At 41.8% G+C, this 19,668-nt stretch overlaps 10 non-coding genes across 10 annotated transcripts; all 10 read right to left on the bottom strand.

Moving 5' to 3' along the window:
- Nucleotides 1-1,515: 1,515 nt before the first annotated feature.
- On the bottom strand, nt 1,516-1,587 carry trnag-ucc (transfer RNA glycine (anticodon UCC)). The gene has a single exon. It is a non-coding gene; the product is annotated as a tRNA-Gly (tRNA).
- A 1,916-nt stretch (nt 1,588-3,503) lies between these two features.
- trnag-ucc (transfer RNA glycine (anticodon UCC)) lies at nt 3,504-3,575 on the bottom strand. Its single transcript has one exon. It is a non-coding gene; the product is annotated as a tRNA-Gly (tRNA).
- A 1,850-nt stretch (nt 3,576-5,425) lies between these two features.
- trnag-ucc (transfer RNA glycine (anticodon UCC)) lies at nt 5,426-5,497 on the bottom strand. The gene has a single exon. It is a non-coding gene; the product is annotated as a tRNA-Gly (tRNA).
- Nucleotides 5,498-7,347: 1,850 nt separating this feature from the next.
- trnag-ucc (transfer RNA glycine (anticodon UCC)) lies at nt 7,348-7,419 on the bottom strand. The gene has a single exon. It is a non-coding gene; the product is annotated as a tRNA-Gly (tRNA).
- A 1,870-nt stretch (nt 7,420-9,289) lies between these two features.
- Nucleotides 9,290-9,361, bottom strand: trnag-ucc (transfer RNA glycine (anticodon UCC)). Its single transcript has one exon. It is a non-coding gene; the product is annotated as a tRNA-Gly (tRNA).
- A 1,784-nt stretch (nt 9,362-11,145) lies between these two features.
- trnag-ucc (transfer RNA glycine (anticodon UCC)) lies at nt 11,146-11,217 on the bottom strand. Its single transcript has one exon. It is a non-coding gene; the product is annotated as a tRNA-Gly (tRNA).
- Nucleotides 11,218-13,107: 1,890 nt separating this feature from the next.
- On the bottom strand, nt 13,108-13,179 carry trnag-ucc (transfer RNA glycine (anticodon UCC)). The gene has a single exon. It is a non-coding gene; the product is annotated as a tRNA-Gly (tRNA).
- Nucleotides 13,180-15,369: 2,190 nt separating this feature from the next.
- On the bottom strand, nt 15,370-15,441 carry trnag-ucc (transfer RNA glycine (anticodon UCC)). The gene has a single exon. It is a non-coding gene; the product is annotated as a tRNA-Gly (tRNA).
- Nucleotides 15,442-17,405: 1,964 nt separating this feature from the next.
- On the bottom strand, nt 17,406-17,477 carry trnag-ucc (transfer RNA glycine (anticodon UCC)). The gene has a single exon. It is a non-coding gene; the product is annotated as a tRNA-Gly (tRNA).
- Nucleotides 17,478-19,487: 2,010 nt separating this feature from the next.
- On the bottom strand, nt 19,488-19,559 carry trnag-ucc (transfer RNA glycine (anticodon UCC)). The gene has a single exon. It is a non-coding gene; the product is annotated as a tRNA-Gly (tRNA).
- Nucleotides 19,560-19,668: the final 109 nt, after the last annotated feature.

Genomic DNA, 19,668 nt, shown 5'->3' with positions numbered 1-19,668 from the left:
CAAATTCAGTACCCTGTCCCTGCTCCTATCTTCTATGTTTCTATGATATTCATTCAGGCCGTTACACAACAGGGAACATCATTATACAACAGGGAACACCTTTACACAACAGGGAACACATCTACACAACAGGGAACATCATTACATAACAGGGAACACATTTACACATCAGGGAACACCTTTACACAACAGGGAACACCTTTACAAAACAGGGAACACATTTACACATCAGGGAACACCTTTACACAACAGGGAACACATTTATACAACAGGGAATACCTTTACACAACAGGGAACACATGTACACAACAGGGAACACATTTCCACAACAGGGAGCAATTTTTCGCAACAGGGAACACAGTTACACAATAGGTAACATCTTTATACAACAGGAAACATCTTTACACAACAAGGAACATATTTATACAACAGGGAACACCTTTACGCAACAGGGAACACCTTTACACAACAGGGAACATCTTTACATAAAAGGGAACACATTTACACGACAGGGAACACATTTATACAACAGGGAACACCTTTACACAACAGGGAACACATGTACACAACAGGGAACACATTTCCACAACAGGGAGAAATTTTTCGCAACAGGGAACACAGTTATACAATAGGTAACATCTTTATACAACAGGAAACATCTTTACACAACAAGGAACATATTTATACAACAGGGAACATCTTTACACAACATGGAACACGTTTACACAACAGGGAACATGTTTAAACAACAGGGAACTCCTTTACGCAACAGGGAACAACTTTACGCAACAGGGAACACCTTTACACAACAGGGAACACCTTTACACAACAGCGAACATGTTTAAACAACAGGGAACACCTTTACGCAACAGGGAACAACTTTACACAACAGGGCACACCTTTGCATAATAGGGAACACATTTACACAACAGAAAACATCTTCATACCAGTCCCTCCCTTCCTCTCAGTCTCTCTTTCCCTGTCTGTCTAGCTCTCCCTCTGTCTCTCTCGCAGTCTCTGTCTTTCCCTCAGTCTCTGGCTCGTGTTACTCAGTCTGTTTGTCTGTCTCTCTCTGGTATCCTCAGTGTCTTTCTCTAGCCCTCCCTTTGTGTGTCCTGAAAGCCTCTTGCTGGTTTTCTGTGTGTCATTGTGTGTGTGTCCCATTGTGGGTGGTGTAATACTGAGTGTCCTTGTGTAGCCAGGGTGAGCTTCCCAACACGTGTGTTGCTGTGTCCGGGATTCTGGGCTATTTGAGGGCAATGCTATCGCTTTCAATACAGTCTGGAGGCTGAAATAACACAGCACTGACAGGCAGCTGTATTATGGATGGACAATCATGGAGGATTAAAGTTTATTTCACTACCATTTTTAATATTGCTTCTGACTGAGAACCCATTTATTAGTTGATGAAAGTATTCTGTCAATTGTAATTAAGATTTTTATTTGTTATAAAATCCTGTTGTAAGGTCTCCCATAAATCAGTTCTGACCTGCAAGGGGTTAAAAATATCTCGGTTGCGATGGCCGGGAATCGAACCCGGGTCAACTGCTTGGAAGGCAGCTATGCTCACCACTATACCACCATCGCTCACATAAGCTGCATCTTATATTTACAGACTAACCACTTCTTTCGGATCTTCAGCGGGACAAATACGATATTTTGAATTCATTTTAATCAGAGCGTAAGCACGATGCTGAGGCACTTTCCCTACAATTAACAATGGCCACTGTGAAAAGTAATCTTGCTTAGACTGAGCCCTCACCCCATTTATTATTTTAAAGTCCTTTATGACTTAAAACAATAATCCACAAAAATGAATTGAAGATCAATTTTAAGGGAGAAACATAGAATATAGGAGCAGGAGTAGGCCATTCGGCCCCTCGAGCCTGCTCCACCATTTAATGAGATCATGGCTGATCATCCAAATTCAGTACCCTGTCCCTGCTCCTATCTTCTATGTTTCTATGATATTCATTCAGGCCGTTACACAACAGGGAACATCATTATACAACAGGGAACACCTTTACACAACAGGGAACACATCTACACAACAGGGAACATCGTTACATAACAGGGAACACATTTACACATCAGGGAACACCTTTACACAACAGGGAACACCTTTACACAACAGGGAACACATTTACACATCAGGGAACACCTTTACACAACAGGGAACACATTTATACAACAGGGAACACCTTTACACAACAGGGAACACATGTACACAACAGGGAACACATTTCCACAACAGGGAGCAATTTTTCGCAACAGGGAACACAGTTACACAATAGGTAACATCTTTATACAACAGGAAACATCTTTACACAACAAGGAACATATTTATACAAAAGGGAACACCTTTACGCAACAGGGAACACCTTTACACAACAGGGAACATCTTTACATAAAAGGGAACACATTTACACGACAGGGAACACATTTATACAACAGGGAACACCTTTACACAACAGGGAACACATGTACACAACAGGGAACACATTTCCACAACAGGGAGAAATTTTTCGCAACAGGGAACACAGTTATACAATAGGTAACATCTTTATACAACAGGAAACATCTTTACACAACAAGGAACATATTTATACAACAGGGAACATCTTTACACAACATGGAACACGTTTACACAACAGGGAACATGTTTAAACAACAGGGAACACCTTTGTACAACAGGGAACACCTTTACACAACAGGGAACAAATTTACGCAACAGGGAACACCTTTACACAACAGGGAACACCTTTACACAACAGCGAACATGTTTAAACAACAGGGAACACCTTTGTACAACAGGGAACACCTTTACGCAACAGGGAACAACTTTACACAACAGGGAACACCTTTACACAACAGGGAACATCTTTACACAACAGGGCACACCTTTGCATAATAGGGAACACATTTACACAACAGAAAACATCTTCATACCAGTCCCTCCCTTCCTCTCAGTCTCTCTCGCTCTCCCTCTGTCGCTCTCGCAGTCTCTGTCTTTCCCTCAGTCTCTGGCTCGTGTTACTCAGTCTGTTTGTTTGTCTCTCTCTGGTATCCTCAGTGTCTTTCTCTAGCCCTCCCTTTGTGTGTCCTGAAAGCCTCTTGCTGGTTTTCTGTGTGTCATTGTGTGTGTGTCCCAATGTGGGTGGTGTAATACTGAGTGTCCTTGTGTAGCCATGGTGAGCTTCCCAACACGTGTGTTGCTGTGTCCGGGATTCTGGGCTATTTGAGGGCAATGCTATCGCTTTCAATACAGTCTGGAGGCTGAAATAACACAGCACTGACAGGCAGCTGTATTATGGATGGACAATCATGGAGGATTAAAGTTTATTTAACTACCATTTTTAATATTGCTTCTGACTGAGAACCCATTTATTAGTTGATGAAAGTATTCTGTCAATTGTAATTAAGATTTTTATTTGTTATAAAATCCTGTTGGAAGGTCTCCCATAAATCAGTTCTGACCTGCAAGGGGTTAAAAATATCTCGGTTGCGATGGCCGGGAATCGAACCCGGGTCAACTGCTTGGAAGGCAGCTATGCTCACCACTATACCACCATCGCTCACATAAGCTGCATCTTACATTTACAGACTAAGCACTTCTTTCGGATCTTCAGCGGGACAAATACGATATTTTGAATTCATTTTAATCAGAGCGTAAGCACGATGCTGAGGCACTTTCCCTACAATTAACAATGGCCACTGTGAAAAGTTATCTTGCTTAGACTGAGCCCTCACCCCATTTATTATTTTAAAGTCCTTTATGACTTAAAACAATAATCCACAAAAATGAATTGAAGATCAATTTTAAGGGAGAAACATAGAATATAGGAGCAGGAGTAGGCCATTCGGCCCCTCGAGCCTGCTCCACCATTTAATGAGATCATGGCTGATCATCCAAATTCAGTACCCTGTCCCTGCTCCTATCTTCTATGTTTCTATGATATTCATTCAGGCCGTTACACAACAGGGAACACCTTTACACAACAGGGAACACATCTACACAACAGGGAACATCATTACATAACAGGGAACACATTTACACATCAGGGAACACCTTTACACAACAGGGAACACCTTTACACAACAGGGAACACATTTACACATCAGGGAACACCTTTACACAACAGGGAACACATTTATACAACAGGGAACACCTTTACACAACAGGGAACACATGTACACAACAGGGAACACATTTCCACAACAGGGAGCAATTTTTCGCAACAGGGAACACAGTTACACAATAGGTAACATCTTTATACAACAGGAAACATCTTTACACAACAAGGAACATATTTATACAACAGGGAACACCTTTACGCAACAGGGAACTCCTTTACACAACAGGGAACATCTTTACATAAAAGGGAACACATTTACACGACAGGGAACACATTTATACAACAGGGAACACCTTTACACAACAGGGAACACATGTACACAACAGGGAACACATTTCCACAACAGGGAGAAATTTTTCGCAACAGGGAACACAGTTATACAATAGGTAACATCTTTATACAACAGGAAACATCTTTACACAACAAGGAACATATTTATACAACAGGGAACATCTTGACACAACATGGAACACGTTTACACAACAGGGAACATGTTTAAACAACAGGGAACACCTTTACGCAACAGGGAACAACTTTACGCAACAGGGAACACCTTTACACAACAGGGAGCACCTTTACACAACAGCGAACATGTTTAAACAACAGGGAACACCTTTGTACAACAGGGAACACCTTTACGCAACAGGGAACAACTTTACACAACAGGGCACACCTTTGCATAATAGGGAACACATTTACACAACAGAAAACATCTTCATACCAGTCCCTCCCTTCCTCTCAGTCTCTCTTTCCCTGTCTGTCTAGCTCTCCCTCTGTCTCTCTCGCAGTCTCTGTCTTTCCCTCAGTCTCTGGCTCGTGTTACTCAGTCTGTTTGTCTGTCTCTCTCTGGTATCCTCAGTGTCTTTCTCTAGCCCTCCCTTTGTGTGTCCTGAAAGCCTCTTGCTGGTTTTCTGTGTGTCATTGTGTGTGTGTCCCATTGTGGGTGGTGTAATACTGAGTGTCCTTGTGTAGCCAGGGTGAGCTTCCCAACACGTGTGTTGCTGTGTCCGGGATTCTGGGCTATTTGAGGGCAATGCTATCGCTTTCAATACAGTCTGGAGGCTGAAATAACACAGCACTGACAGGCAGCTGTATTATGGATGGACAATCATGGAGGATTAAAGTTTATTTAACTACCATTTTTAATATTGCTTCTGACTGAGAACCCATTTATTAGTTGATGAAAGTATTCTGTCAATTGTAATTAAGATTTTTATTTGTTATAAAATCCTGTTGTAAGGTCTCCCATAAATCAGTTCTGACCTGCAAGGGGTTAAAAATATCTCGGTTGCGATGGCCGGGAATCGAACCCGGGTCAACTGCTTGGAAGGCAGCTATGCTCACCACTATACCACCATCGCTCACATAAGCTGCATCTTACATTTACAGACTAACCACTTCTTTCGGATCTTCAGCGGGACAAATACGATATTTTGAATTCATTTTAATCAGAGCGTAAGCACGATGCTGAGGCACTTTCCCTACAATTAACAATGGCCACTGTGAAAAGTTATCTTGCTTAGACTGAGCCCTCACCCCATTTATTATTTTAAAGTCCTTTATGACTTAAAACAATAATCCACAAAAATGAATTGAAGATCAATTTTAAGGGAGAAACATAGAATATAGGAGCAGGAGTAGGCCATTCGGCCCCTCGAGCCTGCTCCACCATTTAATGAGATCATGGCTGATCATCCAAATTCAGTACCCTGTCCCTGCTCCTATCTTCTATGTTTCTATGATATTCATTCAGGCCGTTACACAACAGGGAACATCATTATACAACAGGGAACACCTTTACACAACAGGGAACACATCTACACAACAGGGAACATCATTACATAACAGGGAACACATTTACACATCAGGGAACACCTTTACACAACAGGGAACACCTTTACAAAACAGGGAACACATTTACACATCAGGGAACACCTTTACACAACAGGGAACACATTTATACAACAGGGAATACCTTTACACAACAGGGAACACATGTACACAACAGGGAACACATTTCCACAACAGGGAGCAATTTTTCGCAACAGGGAACACAGTTACACAATAGGTAACATCTTTATACAACAGGAAACATCTTTACACAACAAGGAACATATTTATACAACAGGGAACACCTTTACGCAACAGGGAACACCTTTACACAACAGGGAACATCTTTACATAAAAGGGAACACATTTACACGACAGGGAACACATTTATACAACAGGGAACACCTTTACACAACAGGGAACACATGTACACAACAGGGAACACATTTCCACAACAGGGAGAAATTTTTCGCAACAGGGAACACAGTTATACAATAGGTAACATCTTTATACAACAGGAAACATCTTTACACAACAAGGAACATATTTATACAACAGGGAACATCTTTACACAACATGGAACACGTTTACACAACAGGGAACATGTTTAAACAACAGGGAACTCCTTTACGCAACAGGGAACAACTTTACGCAACAGGGAACACCTTTACACAACAGGGAACACCTTTACACAACAGCGAACATGTTTAAACAACAGGGAACACCTTTACGCAACAGGGAACAACTTTACACAACAGGGCACACCTTTGCATAATAGGGAACACATTTACACAACAGAAAACATCTTCATACCAGTCCCTCCCTTCCTCTCAGTCTCTCTTTCCCTGTCTGTCTAGCTCTCCCTCTGTCTCTCTCGCAGTCTCTGTCTTTCCCTCAGTCTCTGGCTCGTGTTACTCAGTCTGTTTGTCTGTCTCTCTCTGGTATCCTCAGTGTCTTTCTCTAGCCCTCCCTTTGTGTGTCCTGAAAGCCTCTTGCTGGTTTTCTGTGTGTCATTGTGTGTGTGTCCCATTGTGGGTGGTGTAATACTGAGTGTCCTTGTGTAGCCAGGGTGAGCTTCCCAACACGTGTGTTGCTGTGTCCGGGATTCTGGGCTATTTGAGGGCAATGCTATCGCTTTCAATACAGTCTGGAGGCTGAAATAACACAGCACTGACAGGCAGCTGTATTATGGATGGACAATCATGGAGGATTAAAGTTTATTTAACTACCATTTTTAATATTGCTTCTGACTGAGAACCCATTTATTAGTTGATGAAAGTATTCTGTCAATTATAATTAAGATTTTTATTTGTTATAAAATCCTGTTGTAAGGTCTCCCCTAAATCAGTTCTGACCTGCAAGGGGTTAAAAATATCTCGGTTGCGATGGCCGGGAATCGAACCCGGGTCAACTGCTTGGAAGGCAGCTATGCTCACCACTATACCACCATCGCTCACATAAGCTGCATCTTATATTTACAGACTAACCACTTCTTTCGGATCTTCAGCGGGACAAATACGATATTTTGAATTCATTTTAATCAGAGCGTAAGCACGATGCTGAGGCACTTTCCCTACAATTAACAATGGCCACTGTGAATAGTTATCTTGCTTAGACTGAGCCCTCACCCCATTTATTATTTTAAAGTCCTTTATGACTTAAAACAATAATCCACAAAAATGAATTGAAGATCAATTTTAAGGGAGAAACATAGAATATAGGAGCAGGAGTAGGCCATTCGGCCCCTCGAGCCTGCTCCACCATTTAATGAGATCATGGCTGATCATCCAAATTCAGTACCCTGTCCCTGCTCCTATCTTCTATGTTTCTATGATATTCATTCAGGCCGTTACACAACAGGGAACATCATTATACAACAGGGAACACCTTTACACAACAGGGAACACATCTACACAACAGGGAACATCGTTACATAACAGGGAACACATTTACACATCAGGGAACACCTTTACACAACAGGGAACACGTTTACACAACAGGGAACACATTTACACATCAGGGAACACCTTTACACAACAGGGAACACATTTATACAACAGGGAACACCTTTATACAACAGGGAACACATGTACACAACAGGGAACACATTTCCACAACAGGGAGAAATTTTTCGCAACAGGGAACACAGTTACACAATAGGTAACATCTTTATACAACAGGAAACATCTTTACACAACAAGGAACATATTTATACAACAGGGAACACCTTTACGCAACAGGGAACACCTTTACACAACAGGGAACATCTTTACATAAAAGGGAACACATTTACACGACAGGGAACACATTTATACAACAGGGAACACCTTTACACAACAGGGAACACATGTACACAACAGGGAACACATTTCCACAACAGGGAGAAATTTTTCGCAACAGGGAACACAGTTATACAATAGGTAACATCTTTATACAACAGGAAACATCTTTACACAACAAGGAACATATTTATACAACAGGGAACATCTTTACACAACATGGAACACGTTTACACAACAGGGAACATGTTTAAACAACAGGGAACACCTTTACGCAACAGGGAACAACTTTACGCAACAGGGAACACCTTTACACAACAGGGAACACCTTTACACAACAGCGAACATGTTTAAACAACAGGGAACACCTTTGTACAACAGGGAACACCTTTACGCAACAGGGAACAACTTTACACAACAGGGCACACCTTTGCATAATAGGGAACACATTTACACAACAGAAAACATCTTCATACCAGTCCCTCCCTTCCTCTCAGTCTCTCTTTCCCTGTCTGTCTAGCTCTCCCTCTGTCTCTCTCGCAGTCTCTGTCTTTCCCTCAGTCTCTGGCTCGTGTTACTCAGTCTGTTTGTCTGTCTCTCTCTGGTATCCTCAGTGTCTTTCTCTAGCCCTCCCTTTGTGTGTCCTGAAAGCCTCTTGCTGGTTTTCTGTGTGTCATTGTGTGTGTGTCCCATTGTGGGTGGTGTAATACTGAGTGTCCTTGTGTAGCCAGGGTGAGCTTCCCAACACGTGTGTTGCTGTGTCCGGGATTCTGGGCTATTTGAGGGCAATGCTATCGCTTTCAATACAGTCTGGAGGCTGAAATAACACAGCACTGACAGGCAGCTGTATTATGGATGGACAATCATGGAGGATTAAAGTTTATTTAACTACCATTTTTAATATTGCTTCTGACTGAGAACCCATTTATTAGTTGATGAAAGTATTCTGTCAATTGTAATTAAGATTTTTATTTGTTATAAAATCCTGTTGGAAGGTCTCCCATAAATCAGTTCTGACCTGCAAGGGGTTAAAAATATCTCGGTTGCGATGGCCGGGAATCGAACCCGGGTCAATTGCTTGGAAGGCAGCTATGCTCACCACTATACCACCATCGCTCACATAAACTGCATCTTATATTTACAGACTAACCACTTCTTTCGGATCTTCAGCGGGACAAATACGATATTTTGAATTCATTTTAATCAGAGCGTAAGCACGATGCTGAGGCCCTTTCCCTACAATTAACAATGGCCACTGTGAATAGTTATCTTGCTTAGACTGAGCCCTCACCCCATTTATTATTTTAAAGTCCTTTATGACTTAAAACAATAATCCACAAAAATGAATTGAAGATCAATTTTAAGGGAGAAACATAGAATATAGGAGCAGGAGTAGGCCATTCGGCCCCTCGAGCCTGCTCCACCATTTAATGAGATCATGGCTGATCATCCAAATTCAGTACCCTGTCCCTGCTCCTATCTTCTATGTTTCTATGATATTCATTCAGGCCGTTACACAACAGGGAACATCATTATACAACAGGGAACACCTTTACACAACAGGGAACACATCTACACAACAGGGAACATCGTTACATAACAGGGAACACATTTACACATCAGGGAACACCTTTACACAACAGGGAACACCTTTACACAACAGGGAACACATTTACACATCAGGGAACACCTTTACACAACAGGGAACACATTTATACAATAGGGAACACCTTTACACAACAGGGAACACATGTACACAACAGGGAACACATTTCCACAACAGGGAGCAATTTTTCGCAACAGGGAACACAGTTACACAATAGGTAACATCTTTATACAACAGGAAACATCTTTACACAACAAGGAACATATTTATACAATGGGGAACACCTTTACGCAACAGGGAACACCTTTACACAACAGGGAACATCTTTACATAAAAGGGAACACATTTACACGACAGGGAACACATTTATACAACAGGGAACACCTTTACACAACAGGGAACACATGTACACAACAGGGAACACATTTCCACAACAGGGAGAAATTTTTCGCAACAGGGAACACAGTTATACAATAGGTAACATCTTTATACAACAGGAAACATCTTTACACAACAAGGAACATATTTATACAACAGGGAACATCTTTACACAACAGGGAACACCTTTACACAACAGCGAACATGTTTAAACAACAGGGAACACCTTTGTACAAAAGGGAACACCTTTACGCAACAGGGAACAACTTTACACAACAGGGAACACCTTTACACAACAGGGAACATCTTTACACAACAGGGCACACCTTTGCATAATAGGGAACACATTTACACAACAGAAAACATCTTCATACCAGTCGCTCCCTTCCTCTCAGTCTCTCTAGCTCTCCCTCTGTCTCTGTCTTTCCCTCAGTCTCTGGCTCGTGTTACTCAGTCTGTTTGTCTGTCTCTCTCTGGTATCGTCAGTGTCTTTCTCTAGCCCTCCCTTTGTGTGTCCTGAAAGCCTCTTGCTGGTTTTCTGTGTGTCATTGTGTGTGTGTCCCATTGTGGGTGGTGTAATACTGAGTGTCCTTTTGTAGCCAGGGTGAGCTTCCCAACACGTGTGTTGCTGTGTCCGGGATTCTGGGCTATTTGAGGGCAATGCTATCGCTTTCAATACAGTCTGGAGGCTGAAATAACACAGCACTGACAGGCAGCTGTATTATGGATGGACAATCATGGAGGATTAAAGTTTATTTAACTACCATTTTTAATATTGCTTCTGACTGAGAACCCATTTATTAGTTGATGAAAGTATTCTGTCAATTGTAATTAAGATTTTTATTTGTTATAAAATCCTGTTGTGAGGTCTCCCATAAATCAGTTCTGACCTGCAAGGGGTTAAAAATATCTCGGTTGCGATGGCCGGGAATCGAACTCGGGTCAACTGCTTGGAAGGCAGCTATGCTCACCACTATACCACCATCTCTCACATAAGTTGCATCTTATATTTACAGACTAACCACTTCTTTCGGATCTTCAGCGGGACAAATACGATATTTTGAATTCATTTTAATCAGAGCGTAAGCACGATGCTGAGGCACTTTCCCTACAATTAACAATGGCCACTGTGAATAGTTATCTTGCTTAGACGGAGCCCTCACCCCATTTATTATTTTAAAGTCCTTTATGACTTAAAACAATAATCCACAAAAATGAATTGAAGATCAATTTTAAGGGAGAAACATAGAATATAGGAGCAGGAGTAGGCCATTCGGCCCCTCGAGCCTGCTCCACCATTTAATGAGATCATGGCTGATCATCCAAATTCAGTACCCTGTCCCTGCTCCTATCTTCTATGTTTCTATGATATTCATTCAGGCCATTACACAACAGGGAACATCATTATACAACAGGGAACACCATTACACAACAGGGAACACATCTACACAACAGGGAACATCGTTACATAACCGGGAACACATTTACACATCAGGGAACACCTTTACACAACAGGGAACACCTTAACACAACAGGGAACACATTTACACATCAGTGAACACCTTTACACAACAGGGAACACATTTATACAACAGGGAACACCTTTACACAACAGGGAACACATGTACACAACAGGGAACACATTTCCACAACAGGGAGCAATTTTTCGCAACAGGGAACACAGTTACACAATAGGTAACATCTTTATACAACAGGAAACATCTTTACACAACAAGGAACATATTTATACAACAGGGAACACCTTTACGCAACAGGGAACACCTTTACACAACAGGGAACATCTTTACATAAAAGGGAACACATTTACACGACAGGGAACACATTTATACAACAGGGAACACCTTTACACAACAGGGAACACATGTACACAACAGGGAACACATTTCCACAACAGGGAGAAATTTTTCGCAACAGGGAACACAGTTATACAATAGGTAACATCTTTATACAACAGGAAACATCTTTACACAACAAGGAACATATTTATACAACAGGGAACATTTTTACACAACATGGAACACGTTTACACAACAGGGAACATGTTTAAACAACAGGGAACACCTTTGTACAACAGGGAACACCTTTACGCAACAGGGAACAACTTTACGCAACAGGGAACACCTTTACACAACAGGGAACACCTTTACACAACAGCGAACATGTTTAAACAACAGGGAACACCTTTGTACAACAGGGAACACCTTTACGCAACAGGGAACAACTTTACACAACAGGGCACACCTTTGCATAATAGGGAACACATTTACACAACAGAAAACATCTTCATACCAGTCCCTCCCTTCCTCTCAGTCTCTCTTTCCCTGTCTGCCTAGCTCTCCCTCTGTCTCTCTCGCAGTCTCTGTCTTTCCCTCAGTCTCTGGCTCGTGTTACTCAGTCTGTTTGTCTGTCTCTCTCTGGTATCCTCAGTGTCTTTCTCTAGCCCTCCCTTTGTGTGTCCTGAAAGCCTCTTGCTGGTTTTCTGTGTGTCATTGTGTGTGTGTCCCATTGTGGGTGGTGTAATACTGAGTGTCCTTGTGTACCCAGGGTGAGCTTCCCAACACGTGTGTTGCTGTGTCCGGGATTCTGGGCTATTTGAGGGCAATGCTATCGCTTTCAATACAGTCTGGAGGCTGAAATAACACAGCACTGACAGGCAGCTGTATTATGGATGGACAATCATGGAGGATTAAAGTTTATTTAACTACCATTTTTAATATTGCTTCTGACTGAGAACCCATTTATTAGTTGATGAAAGTATTCTGTCAATTGTAATTAAGATTTTTATTTGTTATAAAATCCTGTTGTGAGGTCTCCCCTAAATCAGTTCTGACCTGCAAGGGGTTAAAAATATCTCAGTTGCGATGGCCGGGAATCAAACCCGGGTCAACTGCTTGGAAGGCAGCTATGCTCACCACTATACCACCATCGCTCACATAAGCTGCATCTTATATTTACAGACTAACCACTTCTTTCGGATCTTCAGCGGGACAAATACGATATTTTGAATTCATTTTAATCAGAGCGTAAGCACGATGCTGAGGCACTTTCCCTACAATTAACAATGGCCACTGTGAAAAGTTATCTTGCTTAGACTGAGCCCTCACCCCATTTATTATTTTAAAGTCCTTTATGACTTAAAACAATAATCCACAAAAATGAATTGAAGATCAATTTTAAGGGAGAAACATAGAATATAGGAGCAGGAGTAGGCCATTCGGCCCCTCGAGCCTGCTCCACCATTTAATGAGATCATGGCTGATCATCCAAATTCAGTACCCTGTCCCTGCTCCTATCTTCTATGTTTCTATGATATTCATTCAGGCCGTTACACAACAGGGAACATCATTATACAACAGGGAACACCTTTACACAACAGGGAACACATCTACACAACAGGGAACATCGTTACATAACAGGGAACACATTTACACATCAGGGAACACCTTTACACAACAGGGAACACCTTTACACAACAGGGAACACATTTACACATCAGGGAATACCTTTACACAACAGGGAACACATTTATACAACAGGGAACACCTTTACACAGCAGGGAACACATGTACACAACAGGGAACACATTTCCACAACAGGGAGCAATTTTTCGCAACAGGGAACACAGTTACACAATAGGTAACATCTTTATACAACAGGAAACATCTTTACACAACAAGGAACATATTTATACAACAGGGAACACCTTTACGCAACAGGGAACACCTTTACACAACAGGGAACATCTTTACATAACAGGGAACACACTTACACAACAGGGAACACATTTATACAACAGGGAACACCTTTACACAACAGGGAACACATGTACACAACAGGGAACACATTTCCACAACAGGGAGCAATTTTTCGCAACAGGGAACACAGTTACACAATAGGTAACATCTTTATACAACAGGAAACATCTTTACACAATAAGGAACATATTTATACAACAGGGAACACCTTTACGCAACAGGGAACACCTTTACACAACAGGGAACATCTTTACATAAAAGGGAACACATTTACACGACAGGGAACACATTTATACAACAGGGAACACCTTTACACAACAGGGAACACATGTACACAACAGGGAACACATTTCCACAACAGGGAGAAATTTTTCGCAACAGGGAACACAGTTATACAATAGGTAACATCTTTATACAACAGGAAGCATCTTTACACAACAAGGAACATATTTATACAACAGGGAACATCTTTAAACAACATGGAACACGTTTACACAACAGGGAACATGTTTAAACAACAGGGAACACCTTTGTACAACAGGGAACACCTTTACGCAACAGGGAACAACTTTACGCAACAGGGAGCACCTTTACACAACAGGGAACACCTTTACACAACAGCGAACATGTTTAAACAACAGGGAACACCTTTGTACAACAGGGAACACCTTTACGCAACAGGGAACAACTTTACACAACAGGGAGCACGTTTACACAACAGAGAACATCTTTACACAACAGGGCACACCTTTGCATAATAGCGAACACATTTACACAACAGAAAACATCTTCATACCTGTCCCTCCCTTCCTCTCAGTCTCTCTTTCCCTGTCTGTCTATCTCTCCCTCTGTCTCTCTCGCAGTCTCTGTCTTTCCCTCAGTCTCTGGCTCGTGTTACTCAGTCTGTTTGTCTGTCTCTCTCTGGTATCCTCAGTGTCTTTCTCTAGCCCTCCCTTTGTGTGTCCTGAAAGCCTCTTGCTGGTTTTCTGTGTGTCATTGTGTGTGTGTCCCATTGTGGGTGGTGTAATACTGAGTGTCCTTGTGCAGCCAGGGTGAGCTTCCCAACACGTGTGTTGCTGTGTCCGGGATTCTGGGCTATTTGAGGGCAATGCTACCGCTTTCAATACAGTCTGGAGGCTGAAATAACACAGCACTGACAGGCAGCTGTATTATGGATGGACAATCATGGAGGATTAAAGTTTATTTAACTACCATTTTTAATATTGCTTCTGACTGAGAACCCATTTATTAGTTGATGAAAGTATTCTGTCAATTGTAATTAATATTTTTATTTGTTATAAAATCCTGTTGTAAGGTCTCCCATAAATCAGTTCTGACCTGCAAGGGGTTAAAAATATCTCGGTTGCGATGGCCGGGAATCGAACCCGGGTCAACTGCTTGGAAGGCAGCTATGCTCACCACTATACCACCATCGCTCACATAAGCTGCATCTTATATTTACAGACTAATCACTTCTTTCGGATCTTCAGCGGGACAAATACGATATTTTGAATTCATTTTAATCAGAGCATAAGCACGATGCTGAGGCACTTTCCCTACAATTAACAATGGCCACTGTGAATAGTTATCTTGCTTAGACTGAGCCCTCACCCCATTTATTATTTTAAAGTCCTTTATGACTTAAAACAATAATCCACAAAAATGAATTGAAGATCAATTTTAAGGGAGAAACATAGAATATAGGAGCAGGAGTAGGCCATTCGGCCCCTCGAGCCTGCTCCACCATTTAATGAGATCATGGCTGATCATCCAAATTCAGTACCCTGTCCCTGCTCCTATCTTCTATGTTTCTATGATATTCATTCAGGCCGTTACACAACAGGGAACATCATTATACAACAGGGAACACCTTTACACAACAGGGAACACATCTACACAACAGGGAACATCGTTACATAACAGGGAACACATTTACACATCAGGGAACACCTTTACACAACAGGGAACACCTTTACACAACAGGGAACACATTTACACATCAGGGAACACCCTTACACAACAGGGAACACATTTATACAACAGGGAACACCTTTACACAACAGGGAACACATGTACACAACAGGGAACACATTTCCACAACAGGGAGCAATTTTTCGCAACAGGGAACACAGTTACACAATAGGTAACATCTTTATACAACAGGAAACATCTTTACACAACAAGGAACATATTTATACAACAGGGAACACCTTTACGCAACAGGGAACACCTTTACGCAACAGGGAACACCTTTACACAACAGGGAATATCTTTACATAACAGGGAACACATTTACACAACAGGGAACACATTTATACAACAGGGAACACCTTTACACAACAGGGAACACATTTACACAACAGGGAACACATTTATACAACAGGGAACACCTTTACACAATAGGGAGAAATGTTTCGCAACAGGGAACACAGTTATACAATAGGTAACATCTTTATACAACAGGAAACATCTTTACACAACAAGGAACATATTTATACAACAGGGAACATCTTTACACAACATGGAACACGTTTACACAACAGGGAACATGTTTAAACAACAGGGAACACATTTACACAACAGGGAACACATTTATACAACAGGGAACAACTTTACGCAACAGGGAACAACTTTACACAACAGGGAGCACCTTTACACAACAGCGAAAATGTTTAAACAACAGGGAACACCTTTGTACAACAGGGAACACCTTTACGCAACAGGGAACAACTTTACACAACAGGGAACACCTTTACACAACAGGGAACATCTTTACACAACAGGGCACACCTTTGCATAATAGGGAACACATTTACACAACAGAAAACATCTTCATACCAGTCCCTCCCTTCCTCTCAGTCTCTCTTTCCCTGTCTGTCTAGCTCTCCCTCTGTCTCTCTCGCAGTCTCTGTCTTTCCCTCAGTCTCTGTCTCTCGCTCGTGTTACGCAGTCTGTTTGTCTGTCTCTCTCTGGTATCCTCAGTGTCTTTCTCTAGCCCTCCCTTTGTGTGCCCTGAAAGCCCCTTGCTGGTTTTCTGTGTGTGTCCCATTGTGGGTGGTGTAATACTGAGTGTCCTTTTGTAGCCAGGGTGAGCTTCCCAACACGTGTGTTGCTGTGTCCGGGATTCTGGGCTATTTGAGGGCAATGCTATCGCTTTCAATACAGTCTGGAGGCTGAAATAACACAGCACTGACAGGCAGCTGTATTATGGATGGACAATCATGGAGGATTAAAGTTTATTTAACTACCATTTTTAATATTGCTTCTGACTGAGAACCCATTTATTAGTTGATGAAAGTATTCTGTCAATTGTAATTAAGATTTTTATTTGTTATAAAATCCTGTTGTAAGGTCTCCCATAAATCAGTTCTGACCTGCAAGGGGTTAAAAATATCTCGGTTGCGATGGCCGGGAATCGAACCCGGATCAACTGCTTGGAAGGCAGCTATGCTCACCACTATACCACCATCGCTCACATAAGCTGCATCTTATATTTACAGACTAACCACTTCTTTCGGATCTTCAGCGGGACAAATACGATATTTTGAATTCATTTTAATCAGAGCGTAAGCATGATGCTGAGGCACTTTCCCTACAATTAACAATGGCCACTGTGAATAGTTATCTTGCTTAGACTGAGCCCTCACCCCATTTATTATTTTAAAGTCCTTTATGACTTAAAACAATAATCCACAAAAATGAATTGAAGATCAATTTTAAGGGAGAAACATAGAATATAGGAGCAGGAGTAGGCCATTCGGCCCCTCGAGCCTGCTCCACCATTTAATGAGATCATGGCTGATCATCCAAATTCAGTACCCTGTCCCTGCTCCTATCTTCTATGTTTCTATGATATTCATTCAGGCCGTTACACAACAGGGAACATCATTATACAACAGGGAACACCTTTACACAACAGGGAACACATCTACACAACAGGGAACATCGTTACATAACAGGGAACACATTTACACATCAGGGAACACCTTTACACAACAGGGAACACCTTTACACAACAGGGAACACATTTACACATCAGGGAACACCTTTACACAACAGGGAACACATTTATACAACAGGGAACACCTTTACACAACAGGGAACACATGTACACAACAGGGAACACATTTCCACAACAGGGAGCAATTTTTCGCAACAGGGAACACAGTTACACAATAGGTAACATCTTTATACAACAGGAAACATCTTTACACAACAAGGAACATATTTATACAACAGGGAACACCTTTACACAACAGGGAACACATCTACACAACAGGGAACATCGTTACATAACAGGGAACACATTTACACATCAGGGAACACCTTTACACAACAGGGAACACCTTTACACAACAGGGAACACATTTACACATCAGGGAACACCTTTACACAACAGGGAACACATTTATACAACAGGGAACACCTTTACACAACAGGGAACTCATGTACACAACAGGGAACACATTTCCACAACAGGGAGAAATTTTTCGCAACAGGGAACACAGTTATACAATAGGTAACATCTTTATACAACAGGAAACATCTTTACACAACAAGGAACATATTTATACAACAGGGAACATCTTTACACAACATGGAACACGTTTACACAACAGGGAACATGTTTAAACAACAGGGAACACCTTTGTACAACAGGGAACACCTTTACACAACAGGGAACAACTTTACGCAACAGGGAACACCTTTACACAACAGGGAACACCTTTACACAACAGCGAACATGTTTAAACAACAGGGAACACCTTTGTACAACAGGGAACACCTTTACGCAACAGGGAACAACTTTACACAACAGGGAACACCTTTACACAACAGGGAACATCTTTACACAACAGGGCACACCTTTGCATAATAGGGAACACATTTACACAACAGAAAACATCTTCATACCAGTCCCTCCCTTCCTCTCAGTCTCTCTTTCCCTGTCTGTCTAGCTCTCCCTCTGTCGCTCTCGCAGTCTCTGTCTTTCCCTCAGTCTCTGGCTCGTGTTACTCAGTCTGTTTGTTTGTCTCTCTCTGGTATCCTCAGTGTCTTTCTCTAGCCCTCCCTTTGTGTGTCCTGAAAGCCTCTTGCTGGTTTTCTGTGTGTCATTGTGTGTGTGTCCCATTGTGGGTGGTGTAATACTGAGTGTCCTTGTGTAGCCATGGTGAGCTTCCCAACACGTGTGTTGCTGTGTCCGGGATTCTGGGCTATTTGAGGGCAATGCTATCGCTTTCAATACAGTCTGGAGGCTGAAATAACACAGCACTGACAGGCAGCTGTATTATGGATGGACAATCATGGAGGATTAAAGTTTATTTAACTACCATTTTTAATATTGCTTCTGACTGAGAACCCATTTATTAGTTGATGAAAGTATTCTGTCAATTGTAATTAAGATTTTTATTTGTTATAAAATCCTGTTGTAAGGTCTCCCATAAATCAGTTCTGACCTGCAAGGGGTTAAAAATATCTCGGTTGCGATGGCCGGGAATCGAACCCGGGTCAACTGCTTGGAAGGCAGCTATGCTCACCACTATACCACCATCGCTCACATAAGCTGCATCTTATATTTACAGACTAACCACTTCTTTCGGATCTTCAGCGGGACAAATACGATATTTTGAATTCATTTTAATCAGAGCGTAAGCACGATGCTG

Source organism: Somniosus microcephalus, chromosome 29 (assembly GCF_052327205.1).
Source record: "Somniosus microcephalus isolate GS21.2 chromosome 29, FLI_Smic_1.0, whole genome shotgun sequence".
Lineage (NCBI taxonomy): Eukaryota > Metazoa > Chordata > Chondrichthyes > Squaliformes > Somniosidae > Somniosus > Somniosus microcephalus.
This window is presented reverse-complemented; position numbering and strand designations above follow the sequence as displayed.